Source organism: Euprymna scolopes, chromosome 46 (assembly GCF_053919585.1).
Source record: "Euprymna scolopes isolate OS-2025 chromosome 46, ASM5391958v1, whole genome shotgun sequence".
NCBI lineage: Eukaryota > Metazoa > Mollusca > Cephalopoda > Sepiida > Sepiolidae > Euprymna > Euprymna scolopes.
In genome coordinates, this window is record NC_136527.1 from 33401350 (window position 1) to 33417739 (window position 16390).

A 16390-nucleotide genomic window follows, 5' to 3' on the forward strand; every position below is an offset into this window, starting at 1 on the left:
AGTGAGAAAAAGCTATGCATTTATAAAAAAATCTATGAACTTTTGTTGAACATGAAAATATTAGTCAAATTAACAAAGCCTATATAACATGTGCCTTGGGTAAGAGGATCAGATTTCTTTATCGCAGTCACAGACCAAGGTTTCATCATGTGTAATCAGTCTTTTGATAACGTTTGACTCATAATCTTAGCATATCTCAAAATGCATCCTAAAGCAATCAACACACACAAGTCATAATAACGTTGCACACCAGTTTTCGTTATTTCACTCAAGTTAAGCAACGTTTAGCATGGTCAGTACAAGATTAATAACTATTTGGGAATACCAGGCGCTATATATAGAAAGACTAGCAAAAACCTAATGTCGTCATTTTAACATATGGAGATATACATGCAAATGGAGGATGCTCATAAATTAATATTACCATAAAACTTGCTTTTTCGGCTGAAGCCAGTTAAACACATTTAGAGTGAATACTGCTTCAACACACTATGATACTCGATGTGTTTGTGTTTGGAAAGTCGTCAGCAACTTAGCAACACATCAGATAATTTCAACAGACCCTGCACTATTCATGAACTTTTCGGTGATTTAGTGAATAATCAAGCATGGATCTTCAAAAAATGTCGCCTCATCATGGCTTACAGTTGCCTAATCAATGACAGATGAATAGCAACCAGATGTAGGTGCTGCTATTTTATTGAGATATATTAAATTTTAAAAAATTATTAAGACATGAATACGTGATAAAAAATGTTTATTGAGATGTATTAAATTTTTTATAAATTATTAAGACATGGATACGTGATAAAAAAATGTTTTTTTGCGATGTATTAAATTTTTATAAATTATTAAGACATGGATAGTGATATAAAATGTTTTTTGAGATATATTAAATTTTAAAAATTATTAAGACATGGATACGTGATAAAAAATGTTTTTTTGAGATGTATTAAATTAAAAAAAAAATTAAGCCATGACTTTGGCAGAAAGGATTTGTGTACTTTACGGTGATTTTAAAGATTTACACAATAAAAGTTTGTTTTTAAAAGAAAATTATTTACATAATCAAAGGATCATATTCTTTTCTCCGGTTTTTGCGTGAGAGAGTGACACAAATTTTGAACACAAGAATGTCCACACACGTAACAAGAATATGGTTTTTTACTTTTTCAACATTTTTTTCATTTTAGTTTTAAAACAGAAGAGCTACATTACAAAAATATGTCTTTTCAGTTTTTATTTTGTGGAGCACATCGAAACATACTTGGCTGGTATGAGTGTGTGCTTCAACGGGTCAGTTGAGTAACAAAAACGCAACAAAACTAGAATGGTTAGTTGGTTTTATGGGTGTCGGTCATGAGAGCGACAGAGAACGTCGCCATTTCTATGCAAATGAGACAGATGAATAAAAATAGACGTGAAGCAAATAGAGGGCATATTAGAAGAAAGCATGCTACAGACGTGTGCAAGTCAACACGAACATTTACAGTTGTTATAATTTATAAGGTTTTGTCTTTTAGGAATTGTGTTTAAATATTTCTTAGGATTTTGCATAAAACCAGTTTGTATATTTCATATATTTCCGTCTTTTTGATTACAATTTTCCTCGGTCGAAGTTCTCAGAAATCAAGGGGCTCCCTATCTGGGGTTCACACTTGAACTCTATATGAGATACATAAATATTTGAATTTAAAGTTCTTTTGTCTTCCGTATGTTTTTGTATATGACACAACCAAATGCAAAGAACGCCATACTTCATAGGAATGTGGTTGTCTCTTTTTAATTAGTTTTTTAGGCTGGTGATGGCGCATCCTATGAAATGTCTTGTATTTACCTTTTTTCTATATGGTAAGGCCATGGTATTTCGTTATTATTTCCTCTCAGTCTGTTTAGCCTAGAAACGTAGCTGTCGTTATCGCAGCCATAGTATATTGTGTATAAAATGTATAACTATTGTTCCAAAGAGCTGTTACAGCATTCAATATTTAACATTTGACAGATCGTAATATATTTACACATTCCATCGTATTCCATTATATAATAGCAATCCTTTAGCAGAATCTGACAACTGTGGTACAATCTGCACTTGGAATTGGTCATCAAGCTTTGATACAGAGCAATTACAAAATTCTGTCCTGATATTGTTAGCGATATCCTCTTTTAAGCCAGTCTATACAGACTTCCTAATTTGGGTGAATAAATACAGAAAACACTCGCTACACTGTGGTTTGCCGCATTTTTCCAATTGTCTGTAAGTCTTGTTCCATGATGCTGTATAGCATTTTGACGTATTTATACTGGAAGGTCACCATACGTTGTTTTATGAATGTGTAAGCAGATTACACAACAAAGTTGACTTCTTTGTAAAAGAACCACATACTTCACAACAATGTAAATTCTCTCCTGTATGTGTTTTCATATAACTCAACAAATTTGACTTCTCTGCAAAAGAACACCATACTTCCCAACAATGTGGTTTATCCCCCGTGTGCATTATCAGATGACAACACAAAGTCGAATTTTCATATAACTCAACAAATTTGACATCTCTGCAAAAGAACACCATACTTCCCAACAATGTGGTTTATCTCCCGTGTGCATCATCAGATGATAACACAAAGTCGAATTTACATATGACCCAACAAGCCCTACTTTCATGCAAAAGAACCATATATTTCACAAGAATATGGTTTGCTTCTCTTCTTTTTCATTTTTCTTAAACTTTTTCTTCTAGGGGATGGAACATCCAACCAGATGTCTGACATTTACCCCTATTTTAGTGAGTCCAACCAAGAGATCTTTTCAGGATTCTAGCCGTCCCTTTCAGTGCAATCGTTTGTATTTCACTTGCACTTGGTTCACCGGGTATGCTTGCAATGTACTTTTTTCTCCAGTATGTGTTGTCATATGACTCAACAAATGTGACTTTCGTGCAAAACAAGAACCACATACTTCACAAGAATGTGGTTTCTCTCCCGTATGTGTTTTCATATGTTTAAACAAACTGGACTTTATTGCAAAAGAAGAACCACATATTTCACAAGAATGTGGTTTCTCTCCCGTATGCGTTGTCATGTGATTCAACAAAGTTGACTTCAGTGCAAAAGAAGAACCACATATTTCACAAAAATGTGGTTTCTCTCCCGTATGCGTTGTCATGTGATTCAACAAAGTTGACTTCAGTGCAAAAGAAGAACCACATATTTCACAAGAATGTGGTTTGTCTCCCCTATGTGTTGTCATATGATGCAACAAAGTTGACTTCTGTGCAAAAGAAGAACCACATATTTCACAAAAATGTGGTTTCTCTCCCGTATGCGTTGTCATGTGATTCAACAAAGTTGACTTCAGTGCAAAAGAAGAACCACATATTTCACAAAAATGTGGTTTCTCTCCCGTATGCGTTGTCATGTGATTCAACAAAGTTGACTTCAGTGCAAAAGAAGAACCACATACTTCACAAGAATGTGGCTTGTCTCCCGTATGTGTGTTCATATGACTCAATAAATTTGACTTCTGTGCAAAAGAAGAACCGCACACTTCACAAGAATGTGGTTTCTCTCCCGTATGTGTTTTCATATGATTAACCAAACATGACTTTATTGCAAAAGAAGAACCGCACACTTCACAAGAATGTGGTTTATCTCCCGTATGTGTTTTCATATGATTAAACAAAGTTGACTTCAGTGCAAAAGAAGAACCACATACTTCACAAAAATGTGGTTTCTCTCCCGTATGCGTTGTCATGTGATTCAACAAAGTTGACTTCAGTGCAAAAGAAGAACCACATACTTCACAAGAATGTGGTTTCTCTCCGGTATGTGTTTTCATATGACGCAACAAAGTTGACTGTCGTGCAAAAGAAGAACCACATATTTCACAAGCATGTGGTTTGTCTCCAGTATGTGTTGTCATATGACGCAACAAAGTTGACTTCTGTGCAAAAGAAGAACCACATACTTCACAAGAATGTGGTTTGTCTCCCGTATGTGTGTTCATATGACTCAATAAATTTGACTTCAGTGCAAAAGAAGAACCGCGCACTTTACAAGAATGTGGTTCATCTCCTGTATGTGTTTTGATATGACGCAACACATGTGACTTCCGTGCAAAAGAAGAACCACATACTTCACTAGAATTTGGTTTGTCTCCCGTGTGTGTTTTCATATGACGCAACAAATATGACTTCCATGCAAATGAATAACCACATACTTCACAAGAATGAGGTTTGTCTCCCATGTTTGCTCGCATCTAATTCAACATGAAATAATATGATGAAATATGAACAAATTTTATTAATATACACTTATTGAAATCATAAATGACGAATGGTCCACCTGATGCATTAATGGATGTCTTTTCATTGTTGCAAATTCTGAAAATATACAATAAATTTGAAAAATATATTTCATTTGGTAAAATTGAATTTAATGTATTGATAAAAATCAATACACATATAAATATAAATTGATTGTTCATGAAATTCAAAATAAATGCGTATAATTTTAATCAATATTTGTTTGTAAATAAAGTTAATTTGTTTCTAATTTCAAAAATTTAACTAAAAATTTGTTACTTTTATTCATTTTAGATTATTCCTGTTATTTTAATTCTTTAGAATAATTTTTTCTTCTTGTTATTTTCACAACGTTTCTATTTCGTCGAACTTGGAATCTTTCTCTTGAACGCACAAATCTATACAAAATTCTCACGTTTTTTGTTCAACCAGCATATCGACCTTCTTTGGCTCAATTAATGATGTATACAAGTTTAAACAATTTTTTGATAATTTCAGAGTCCATTTTCGCTGGGTATATTCATGTATTTTTTGGAATAGTTTCTTATTTGATGGCATTTATATTTTATGGTAAAGGTTATCTCTTTTTAGTAAATTTAGAATCGTTTAAGGCTTTTCTTTTTCAAAGAGTTCTTGTAAGTCTGTGGTCTTTTAGTAGTGTTGATAGATTTGTGTGAGGTCATAGCAGTCAAGTAAAAGGTGTTTCACTGCATAAGGTTTCTGATATGGTATACATTTGGGACGCTCTTCACTTTTTTAATGTAGGAGTGGGTTATGTTCGTATGTCCTATCCAGATCAATGATAAGACTACTTCATTGCATGATTTTATTGGATTAAGTCAGTTTTTTAAGTATAGGTATAATTTGGAAGGGTTTTATTCAAAAGTCCCACATAGTTTGAAATGATTTAGATTTAGATTTTAGTGGTAAATATCTACTCTCAATAAAGCTATATTCAAATACCAGTATAATACCTAGTTTTGTTCATGAATGAAAACCCACTGTATGATATCATGCGCCAATTTAAAATAAATTGAAATTTGTACATCTTAATTTATAATTTATGGCTTATGATAAAATAACAATTATCAAAATAAAATCAACTTGTAATGCTAATAGTTTAATCAATACTGGTTTGTTAACAAAATTAATTGGTTTCTATTTTCAAATATTTAACTAAAAATTCTTACATTCCGTCATTGTTTCTTCATTTTAGAGATGACGATTTATATATAAATATATTTCATTTGGTAAAATTGAATTTCTTATGTTGATTTTTATAAATATAATTTTATGAAATTCAAAATAAAATAAGTATAGTTTTAATCAATACTGGTTTGTTAACAAATTTGTTTCTATTTTCAAATATTTAACTAAAATTTGTTTACATTTATTCATTTTAGAGATGAGGATGATTATTCATATTATTTGAATTCTTCAGAATACTGTTCTCATCTTGGGTGTTATTTTTACAACATTTCTATTTCACCTCCCATCTTATTCATCTGAAGTGTTCGAACAAGGAGCACCATATTATAACGAAGCACTACATAAAAGTGGGTTCAGGGGAACATAACATTTCAACTCAGGATAAAAAATAAAATAAAAACGAAATAGGAGACGGAAGATAATTTGGTTCTTATCTCCGTTCTCATTGAATACAAAAACTAGAGTAGGACTTTTTTCTTAGACTTCTAGATAAGCATTTTCCAGAAAAACACAAACTGCATAAAATTTTTAATAGAAATACTGTGAAAGTTAGTTACTCAACGGCTCTATCTATCAAGTCGATTATATCTATCAAGTCGATTATATCTATCAAGTCGATTATATCTATCAAGTCGATTATATCTATCAAGTCGATTATATCTATCAAGTCGATTATATCTATCAAGTCGATTATATCTATCAAGTCGATTATATCTATCAAGTCGATTATATCTATCAAGTCGATTATATCTATCAAGTCGATTATATCTATCAAGTCGATTATATCTATCAAGTCGATTATATCAATCAAGTCGATTATATCTATCAAGTCGATTATATCTATCAAGTCGATTATATCTATCAAGTCGATTATATCTATCAAGTCGATTATATCTATCAAGTCGATTATATCTATCAAGTCGATTATATCTATCAAGTCGATTATATCTATCAAGTCGATTATATCTATCAAGTCGATTTTATCTATCAAGTCGATTATATCTATCAAGTCGATTATATCTATCAAGTCGATTATATCTTTCAAGTCGATTTTATCTATCAAGTCGATTATATCTATCAAGTCGATTATATCTATCAAGTCGATTATATCTATCAAGTCGATTATATCAATCAAGTCGATTATATCTATCAAGTCGATTATATCTATCAAGTCGATTATATCTATCAAGTCGATTATATCTATCAAGTCGATTATATCTATCAAGTCGATTTTATCTATCAAGTCGATTATATCTATCAAGTCGATTATATCTATCAAGTCGATTATATCTATCAAGTCGATTTTATCAATCAAGTCGATTATATCTATCAAGTCGATTATATCTATCAAGTCGATTTTATCTATCAAGTCGATTATATCTATCAAGTCGATTATATCTATCAAGTCGATTATATCTATCAAGTCGATTATATCTATCAAGTCGATTATATCTATCAAGTCGATTATATCTATCAAGTCGATTTTATCTATCAAGTCGATTATATCTATCAAGTCGATTATATCTATCAAGTCGATTATATCTATCAAGTCGATTATATCTATCAAGTCGATTATATCTATCAAGTCGATTATATCTATCAAGTCGATTCTATCTATCAAGTCGATTATATCTATCAAGTCGATTATATCTATCAAGTCGATTATATCTATCAAGTCGATTATATCTATCAAGTCGATTATATATATCAAGTCGATTATATCTATCAAGTCGATTATATCTATCAAGTCGATTATATCTATCAAGTCGATTATATCTATCAAGTCGATTATATCTATCAAGTCGATTATATCTATCAAGTCGATTATATCAATCAAGTCGATTATATCTATCAAGTCGATTATATCTATCAAGTCGATTATATCTATCAAGTCGATTATATCTATCAAGTCGATTATATCTATCAAGTCGATTATATCTATCAAGTCGATTATATCTATCAAGTCGATTATATCTATCAAGTCGATTATATCTATCAAGTCGATTATATCTATCAAGTCGATTATATCTATCAAGTCGATTATATCTATCAAGTCGATTATATCTATCAAGTCGATTATATCTATCAAGTCGATTATATCTATCAAGCCGATTATATCTATCAAGCCGATTATATCTATCAAGTCGATTATATCTATCAAGTCGATTATATCTATCAAGCCGATTATATCTATCAAGTCGATTATATCTATCAAGTCGATTATATCTATCAAGTCGATTATATCTATCAAGTCGATTATATCTATCAAGTCGATTCTATCTATCAAGTCGATTATATCTATCAAGTCGATTATATCTATCAAGCCGATTATATCTATCAAGTCGATTATATCTATCAAGCCGATTATATCTATCAAGTCGATTATATCTATCAAGTCGATTATATCTATCAAGTCGATTATATCTATCAAGTCGATTATATCTATCAAGTCGATTATATCTATCAAGTCGATTATATCTATCAAGTCGATTATATCTATCAAGTCGATTATATCTATCAAGTCGATTATATCTATCAAGTCGATTATATCTATCAAGTCGATTATATCTATCAAGTCGATTATATCTATCAAGTCGATTATATCTATCAAGTCGATTATATCTATCAAGTCGATTATATCTATCAAGTCGATTATATCTATCAAGTCGATTATATCTATCAAGTCGATTATATCTATCAAGTCGATTATATCTATCAAGTCGATTATATCTATCAAGTCGATTATATCTATCAAGTCGATTATATCTATCAAGTCGATTATATCAATCAAGTCGATTATATCTATCAAGTCGATTATATCTATCAAGTCGATTATATCTATCAAGTCGATTATATCTATCAAGTCGATTATATCTATCAAGTCGATTATATCAATCAAGTCGATTATATCTATCAAGTCGATTATATCAATCAAGTCGATTATATCTATCAAGTCGATTATATCAATCAAGTCGATTATATCTATCAAGTCGATTATATCTATCAAGTCGATTATATCAATCAAGTCGATTATATCTATCAAGTCGATTATATCAATCAAGTCGATTATATCTATCAAGTCGATTATATCAATCAAGTCGATTATATCTATCAAGTCGATTATATCTATCAAGTCGATTATATCTATCAAGTCGATTATATCTATCAAGTCGATTATATCTATCAAGTCGATTATATCTATCAAGTCGATTATATCTATCAAGTCGATTATATCTATCAAGTCGATTATATCTATCAAGTCGATTATATCTATCAAGTCGATTATATCTATCAAGTCGATTATATCAATCAAGTCGATTATATCTATCAAGTCGATTATATCTATCAAGTCGATTATATCTATCAAGTCGATTATATCTATCAAGTCGATTATATCTATCAAGTCGATTATATCTATCAAGTCGATTATATCTATCAAGTCGATTATATCTATCAAGTCGATTATATCAATCAAGTCGATTATATCTATCAAGTCGATTATATCTATCAAGTCGATTATATCTAAGGAACCAAGAAAGATAGATAACACAGGCTGCTCTTGCATGACCAAAAATAGTTGTCCATTGGAGGGCAATTGTAAAGCTGAATCGTTTGTTTATGAGGCCACATTAACGGACCGATCTACAAATATACCGGAAAAATATATAGGTATGACACAAGGCCAATTTAAACAAAGATACTATGCACACATGAGCTCCTTTAGAGCTAAAACAAGGATAAATACAGCATTAACTACCAAGATGTGGGGGTTTAAAGAAAAAGATACACCTTTTTCCATAAAATGGAGAAAAATAGAGCACAAACTAGCATATGCCTCGGAATTAAGTCAATGCCCGCTCTGTAATGCGGAAAAATACCATATTCTCCAGACAATTCATGACCCAAAAATAAGGTGTTTAAATGTGAGGAGTGAATCTTTGAAAAATTGTATACATAGAAGGAAAGCACTCCTAATAAACTGGATCAGTGAAACAGACAAAACTTAGATTTTGATTACATATATATATATATATATATATATATATATATATATATATGTAAAACAAAAAACTTTAGTAAACATGTAAACGCAAAATTGTTTTTAGTCGGTAAAATTAGATTTTAATCGTAATTGTATTATAGATTTTAAATTATTGTATTATATAAATTTTTACAAATCATATTTTAAAAATCTAATTTACAATCGGTTTCCATTTTAAAACTATAGGAAAAATATAATAGTATAAATATACTTGGAAAATCTCTTAGGCTAGATAAATACTCACTTCTTTAAAGCTTGAAAGAGTTGAAATTTTAAAAGAAATTTTAAAACCTATTCTGAAAATTTTAAACGTAATTTGATATAATTAAATGAAATTGTACGTTTTTAATCGATATTGATATAAACTTTGTTTGAATTTTTATATATAAAAAATAGATTTTTTAAATTATATTGGTTTAAAATATAAATCGTTATATATATATATATATATATATATATATATATATATATATATATAAAACAAATTTTATATATAAAACATTTCAATCGAAATTAGATTTTAAAATTAAAATAATTCAACTTTTAAAGTTAATGAAATCATCATCATCCGATATATAAATCGGGGGATATAAACCAAAACGAGAGTTAAACGTGAATTCGTGAGGTATATATGTATATATATATATATATATATATATATATATATATATATATATATATATATATATTCCACTTCCGGTTATAATATAGATGCGTATTGGCTGAAGAGAGCTTGGTATGGATATCTAAAACGGTCCTAATTATAGGGCTTTAAACCGACGGTACCGATGACTTGTCTCATGTAACAACTTTCTGTACACAACATACAATATATAAATATGTTAAATAGACAACACATATATATATATATGTGTGTGTGTGTGTGTTTGTGTGTGTGACGTGCATAACATGACAAAAAATATATATGCTAAAACTTTTTTTTCTCTCTTTTGTGTTTCTTAACAAATATTGATTTTGAGTTGTATTATTATTTTGTTCTTTCGTCAGTAGCATTTACTATTGTTATAATTAAGCAGCTATTTTTACACTTCCTGTAGAGACTGAATTCAGAATTCAAAAAGGCAGTGGAGTCAGTAATAAGATCGATAACAGGAAAATAGTGTCGTTTGAACGTAGAAGGACACGTGGTTACAGGAGGTGGGTGGATGATGTAGAGCAGTATTTTAGGGTGACCATACCAACCGAGAAAGAAAAATATCAGTGATCCTGCCATTAGATAATATATTATTACCTCGCAGAGTATACTATCGCGATCAGCAACATGAGATCACTCTACAAAAGATGCATCAATCTTTTACTTTTTTAAGGGATAACATTTGGAAAACAAGGAAAAAACTGATAGAGAACTCGGATAAGAAAACAAAGTCTGTAGATTTTAATATTAGAGATCTGGTTGATTATAAGAACCACCAGAGTCGAGGAAAGTTAGATGTATGTTGGAAACCAAATTATGTAGTCATAGATAAAACAGGCTCCGTCTCATATAGTATTAACGATCAGTTGACATGCTCATGATAAAGGTGCATGCAGCACATATGCTGACAACATCGATCAAGAAATAGTACATTCCCAAAACGGAAATACCATTAAGAACGACCACATTGGCTTCTCCAATAAAGTCCACTGAGTCAGATAGCAATTCAGCAATGGAACAAACTGATATCACAATATAAAAGAGTCGAGGTCAACAGGAAAAGCCAGATGAAGAGTCTGACATACTATTGATGGAGATGAGAGTACTAGCATGTTGCATGACTTTGAGTTATCGCCTATTTGCATCACTTGGATGTCAAAGATGATAATAGGATCCGTTCAAAAAGGCTTAGAGTAGGTTTGGAGTTTTGAAGTGGGGAAGATGAACAAGTGAGAGAGAATTGTTTAGGTTGGAAAGATCTATATTCTTTGTTTAAAAAATATTCAGTACTCTTGCATAATTTGACACGGATTCTTGGGAATTCCCGAGAACCATGGATCGGGCAACAGAAATCATCAGTTTAAGCTTAGCATTGTTCAAATGTTGAAACACTAAATCTACTTTTCCATTTGTTTATTATGTGATGTTTTTTAGTATTTTCTGGTGATCGGTAGTTTTTTCTGATTATCTATTTTTGTAATTCATTGAGTGTGCATTCGTTTATCCAATGAAAAAGCGCTATTAGAGTGGAAGGAGGCGACTTTCAAATTGGAAGAAAGTGAATAAACAAAAAAGCTAACAATTCCGTTTTAAACATCCAAAAAAAACTTTACTGAAAAAAGCCTTAAAACCCCCAAAAAACTTATATTAATTTATTTTCATTTCGGACTATATTCTCATCTTTATTAGTTGTTGTTTTTCACAACGTTTCGGCCAACTATTGCTCTGACCTTCATCAGGTGGTAACTGCGATAGATAGGATTTCAAATCTCCAAACTGCATTCTCATCAATCACTGCCATTCATAGTTGTTGTCTCACCAAATTTTGGCCAAGTAAGCCTCTGGCCCGCTTTGGGTAGGATTGAAACCGCTATCTTCAGACATTGCTAATCTGGAACCATAGAGATTCAACCTCTCTATCAACTGCGCCACAGGCCCCGAAGGGCGATCAAAGTTGGATTCTTTGATCTTATAAATCCACGTTTATTTATTATCTGATCTTCCATAGTCGGGTCCGTACCAATTGGTATATATATTTTTCCTTAATTGGAATTCATTTTTGACATGAGCATTATATATATTAATTTATTTTTATTTCGGACTATTATTCTCATCTTTATTAGCTGTTGTTTTCACAACGTTTCGACATTAATAATTAATATATATATATATATATATAATAATAATAATAATATATAATAATAAATTGAGAAATAACCAATAATCTCAGCAAAAATAACCTTCTTAGTGACACACAACATGGTTTCCATTCTGCTAGATCTACTGCAGATGTGCTTACAGTTATATCTCATAGGATTAGCGAATTACTCGACAGAGGCAACCTTTCTAGGGCAATTGCTCTTGATGTATCAAAGGCTTTTGACATCATTCATAGACATTTATGCTGATGACACTACTATCTATGGTAGCACATCTAAGAACGTAAACGACCAAGTGCTCTCCAATTCTCCCTCCTCTGATTTTGAGCATGTAGTACAATGGGGAAAGAAGTGGCTGGTTACTTTGAATGCATCTAAAACCCAACTTTTATCTTTACATTATCAGCGTTCTGATCCCCATCTGTCATCAATTGAAATGAATGGCACTCGTCTTGGGGAGGTCTCATATTTTGATAAGCTTCTGGGCTTGACCTTTACTCCTGATCAAAAATGGAACACGTACATTAAATCTGTTGCCAAGTCTGCTGGAAAAATGGTGGGATCCTTCTATCGAGCCAGTAGATATCTCACTGCTTATACAATTCTCTATCTATATAAGAGACAGGTACGTCTAAGGATGGAGTACTGTTGCCACATTATGGCAAGAGCTGCTAGAAAGGACTTGTCCTGTCTTGATAGAGTTCCAAATAGACTTCATAGCATCATAGGAGATGTCCTTTTCTCTTCTCGGCAACCGCTATCTCACAGAAGAGATGTTGCGAGTTTGTCTCTGCTTTATCGTTATTTTCATGGCAAGTGCTCGACTGAACTTCAATTTGTAGTCTCCCCTCACCAAACTTTCACAAGAAACACTCATCTAGCTGAAAACACTCAATAATTCCCCTCACTCTTTATCTGTGCCTAAACCTAAACGTAGACTCCATGAAAAAAGCTTCTTTCTTTGAACTTCACGCCTGTGGGACTGTCTTCTGTTCTCCTGCTTTCCAGCTGACTACAATGTGGTTGTCTTCAAGTCCAACGTAAATAAGTTCTTGATGAGCCATTCCACTTAAGTTAACAAATTTACCTAATTTTTATTACTAACAATTACTATATTGTTCAATTGACTACTGTACACTCTTAACCCTTATCCTCGAGTGGTCTCTGGGCCTTGATAAGTGGTGATGCCTATGTAAAAAATAAAGATGAGTATATTTGCTGATGATCCAATGCTCTATAACATGCATTAGGGGAAACAGATGTACACAAATCTAAGACAATGGTAGAATCATAAGAAAATGACTTCCAGTCCATAGTTGAATGGGGATGCAAATGAGTAGTAACATTTAATGCTAGTAAAACTAAGCTGCTCTCCTTTAACAATTACAAAACGCCTCTTGAACCGCCTATATCAATGAAAAATAACACCCTACCTGAGAATTCTACCCTCAAACTCCTTTTTTGGGACGATTTTACTATATTTTACATTGTAGGCAATATGAACTGGAACACATACATAGAGGATATTGCAAAGACTGCTGCAAAGATGATGGGTTCCCTCTATCGAGCTAAAAGACTACTCACACCTGAGAGTATCCCGTACCTCTACAAGGCCAACATTCGGTCATGCATGGAGTATTGTTGCCACATCTGGGCTGCTGCACCGACCACTAATCTCTTCCTCCTGGATAGGTTTTAAAAGAATTGTCAATCTAATCCCACTTTATCAACTAAGCTTCAGCTCTTTTCCCATCGTCACAATGTTGCATCTCTGTGGAATGTGTTCTGATGAACTCGTTGCACTTGTATCCCATACATATCCCAGACAAACCTGGAGTCGGAGTCTAAGATATTGAAGGAGTCGGAGTCAGCATTCTAGGAATTCTAGGAGTCGGAGTCGGACTTTCATAATCTAACTCCACAACCCTGATAGCTAAGAATATCAATAGCATATCTCATAGAATATTGACCCATTTTAACAGTGATCATACCACTCTGGGACTGACAAGCAATACTCACAATGGATGTCAATTTTAAAGTTTTGAAAAAGTAGTCATGTATTTTAATTAGAACCATCTTAATGTATTGTTTTTAATCACATAATTTTGATGATGCTAAGAGAGGTAAAATACGAAAGAAACCAACATTTTCCGCCTGTAGCTCGTTTTATATACACTTAGACTCCAACCAAAACCTCATCCCTAGGACCAATCATGCAGCTTCCAGGAAGTTAAGTAACTCGATTGCGAGATGATTGACCTACCACATGGTGAGGAGAATTGTTTAATTTGTGTTTTTGATTGCATATCTTGTCACTTCTTTCTTTTGTTTTTCCTATATGGACAAAGGAGAGTTTTACCTATGCAGGTAGAGAAGAGAAGGAATTTTTGTTAGTTTCATATGATTGTAGGGGAAATATGTCAGGAAATGATTAAATTTTTTTCATGCTGCTCTGAGAAATGATGTCCTTTTAGCAAGCGATGAAAAGGTGGCCTATATCCAAATAGAACAAAAATCATGTTTGTTCCTTGTGACAATCACTAGCAGTTTACCCTCTCTGTCCTCAAGATTAGTAAGGGGATTAAAAATTTTACTTGCTTACATCCTCCGAGATGATTATCATAGGTAACACTTGAAATGTATCCAAATTTAATAACACATGGCTAGGGATCTAAAAGTTAGATACACAAGTTTTTACTCATAACCGAAAGAAAAATAAAAGTTCATACAAGTAACAAGAGGATGATAACACTTCCTTACTTAATTTCCATGGAAAAAAGGCTACCTTCAATCATAACCAGAAAAAAAAATTAAAGTCCATAACAATAGCAAAAGGGGAGGAACAGCAGTAGTAATAAATAACAAGAAGAATTAACAATGAAACATACAATCCAACACCAAGAAAAATTAATAATGAATCACACTTATTGAAAAACTAAAACAATATCAGTTTTTAGTCACGTGCAAGCGACTCTAGAAGTCAAACTGTCGGTCGGTCTGTCGGTAACACTTTTGTGCTTGGCCTTTTTGGTTAAGATCAAAGGTCTGTTGTTAATAGATGCTATTCTTAGCTGTTTAAGCTTTTCTTGGCTTTTTAGCCAAGATCAAAGTGTAGTATCTGTTTCGGCAGATACTGCAAGCAAAGACCAGATGTGGGGGCAACCCCACATGCCTGACCTTTAACCAGCTCCCATTTCCCACCTCTCGGGAGCTGGTCCCCTTTTTCCCTTCCCCCTCCCTTCACTCCTCACATTAAAAATTGGCCTTGTGCCTAATTTGCTCGGTGGGGGAGCAAATAAATACCATCTCACATATAAGACCTTAGTCAATGTAGGGGCAACCCTTCATACCAATTGTCACTATCCAGCTCCCCTCCTCCCCGGGGAGTTGGTCCCCATTTCCCCTTCACTCCTCACATTAAAAATCGGCCTTGTGCCTAATTTGTTAGGTGGGGGAGCAAATAAGTACAGCTTTTCTTGGCCTTTTTGCCAAGATCAAAGTGTAGTATCTGTCCGGCAGATACTGCAAGCAAAGACCATATGTGGGGGCAATCCCACATATAAGACCTTGGTCAATGTATGGACAACCCTTCATACCAATTGTCACTATCCAGCTCCCCTACTCCCCAGGGAGCTGGTCTTTATTTTCCCTTCACTCCTCTCATTAAAAATCGGCCTTGTGCTCAATTTGCTCGGTGGGGGAGCAAATAAATACCCTTTTCTTGGCCTTTTGGCCAAGATCAAAGTGTAGTCTCTGTTCTTAATACATGCTGTACTTATGTTTGTAACTTTTTCCACATAATATAACGCTTCAACTTCCCTAAATCAAATAATTTTGTGATATAAAGTGGGGGATCACTTTTCTGAATTAATATTATGTAAAATGATCACCCATTTTACAACCAGTCAGTCTCAAAGCCATTCAAGTCATTCTCCAGATCATTCAAGTTGTTTTTTAAGGATTTCAGTTATTTTTTAAGCATTCAAGTCATTCAATTCATCCTTAAGTTCATTAAAGTCATTCTA

At 32.7% G+C, this 16390-nt stretch overlaps 1 pseudogene; it reads left to right on the forward strand.

Annotated features, from left to right (window-relative positions):
• Positions 1 to 16077: 16077 nt before the first annotated feature.
• Positions 16078 to 16184, forward strand: LOC145271978 (U2 spliceosomal RNA; annotated as a pseudogene).
• Positions 16185 to 16390: the final 206 nt, after the last annotated feature.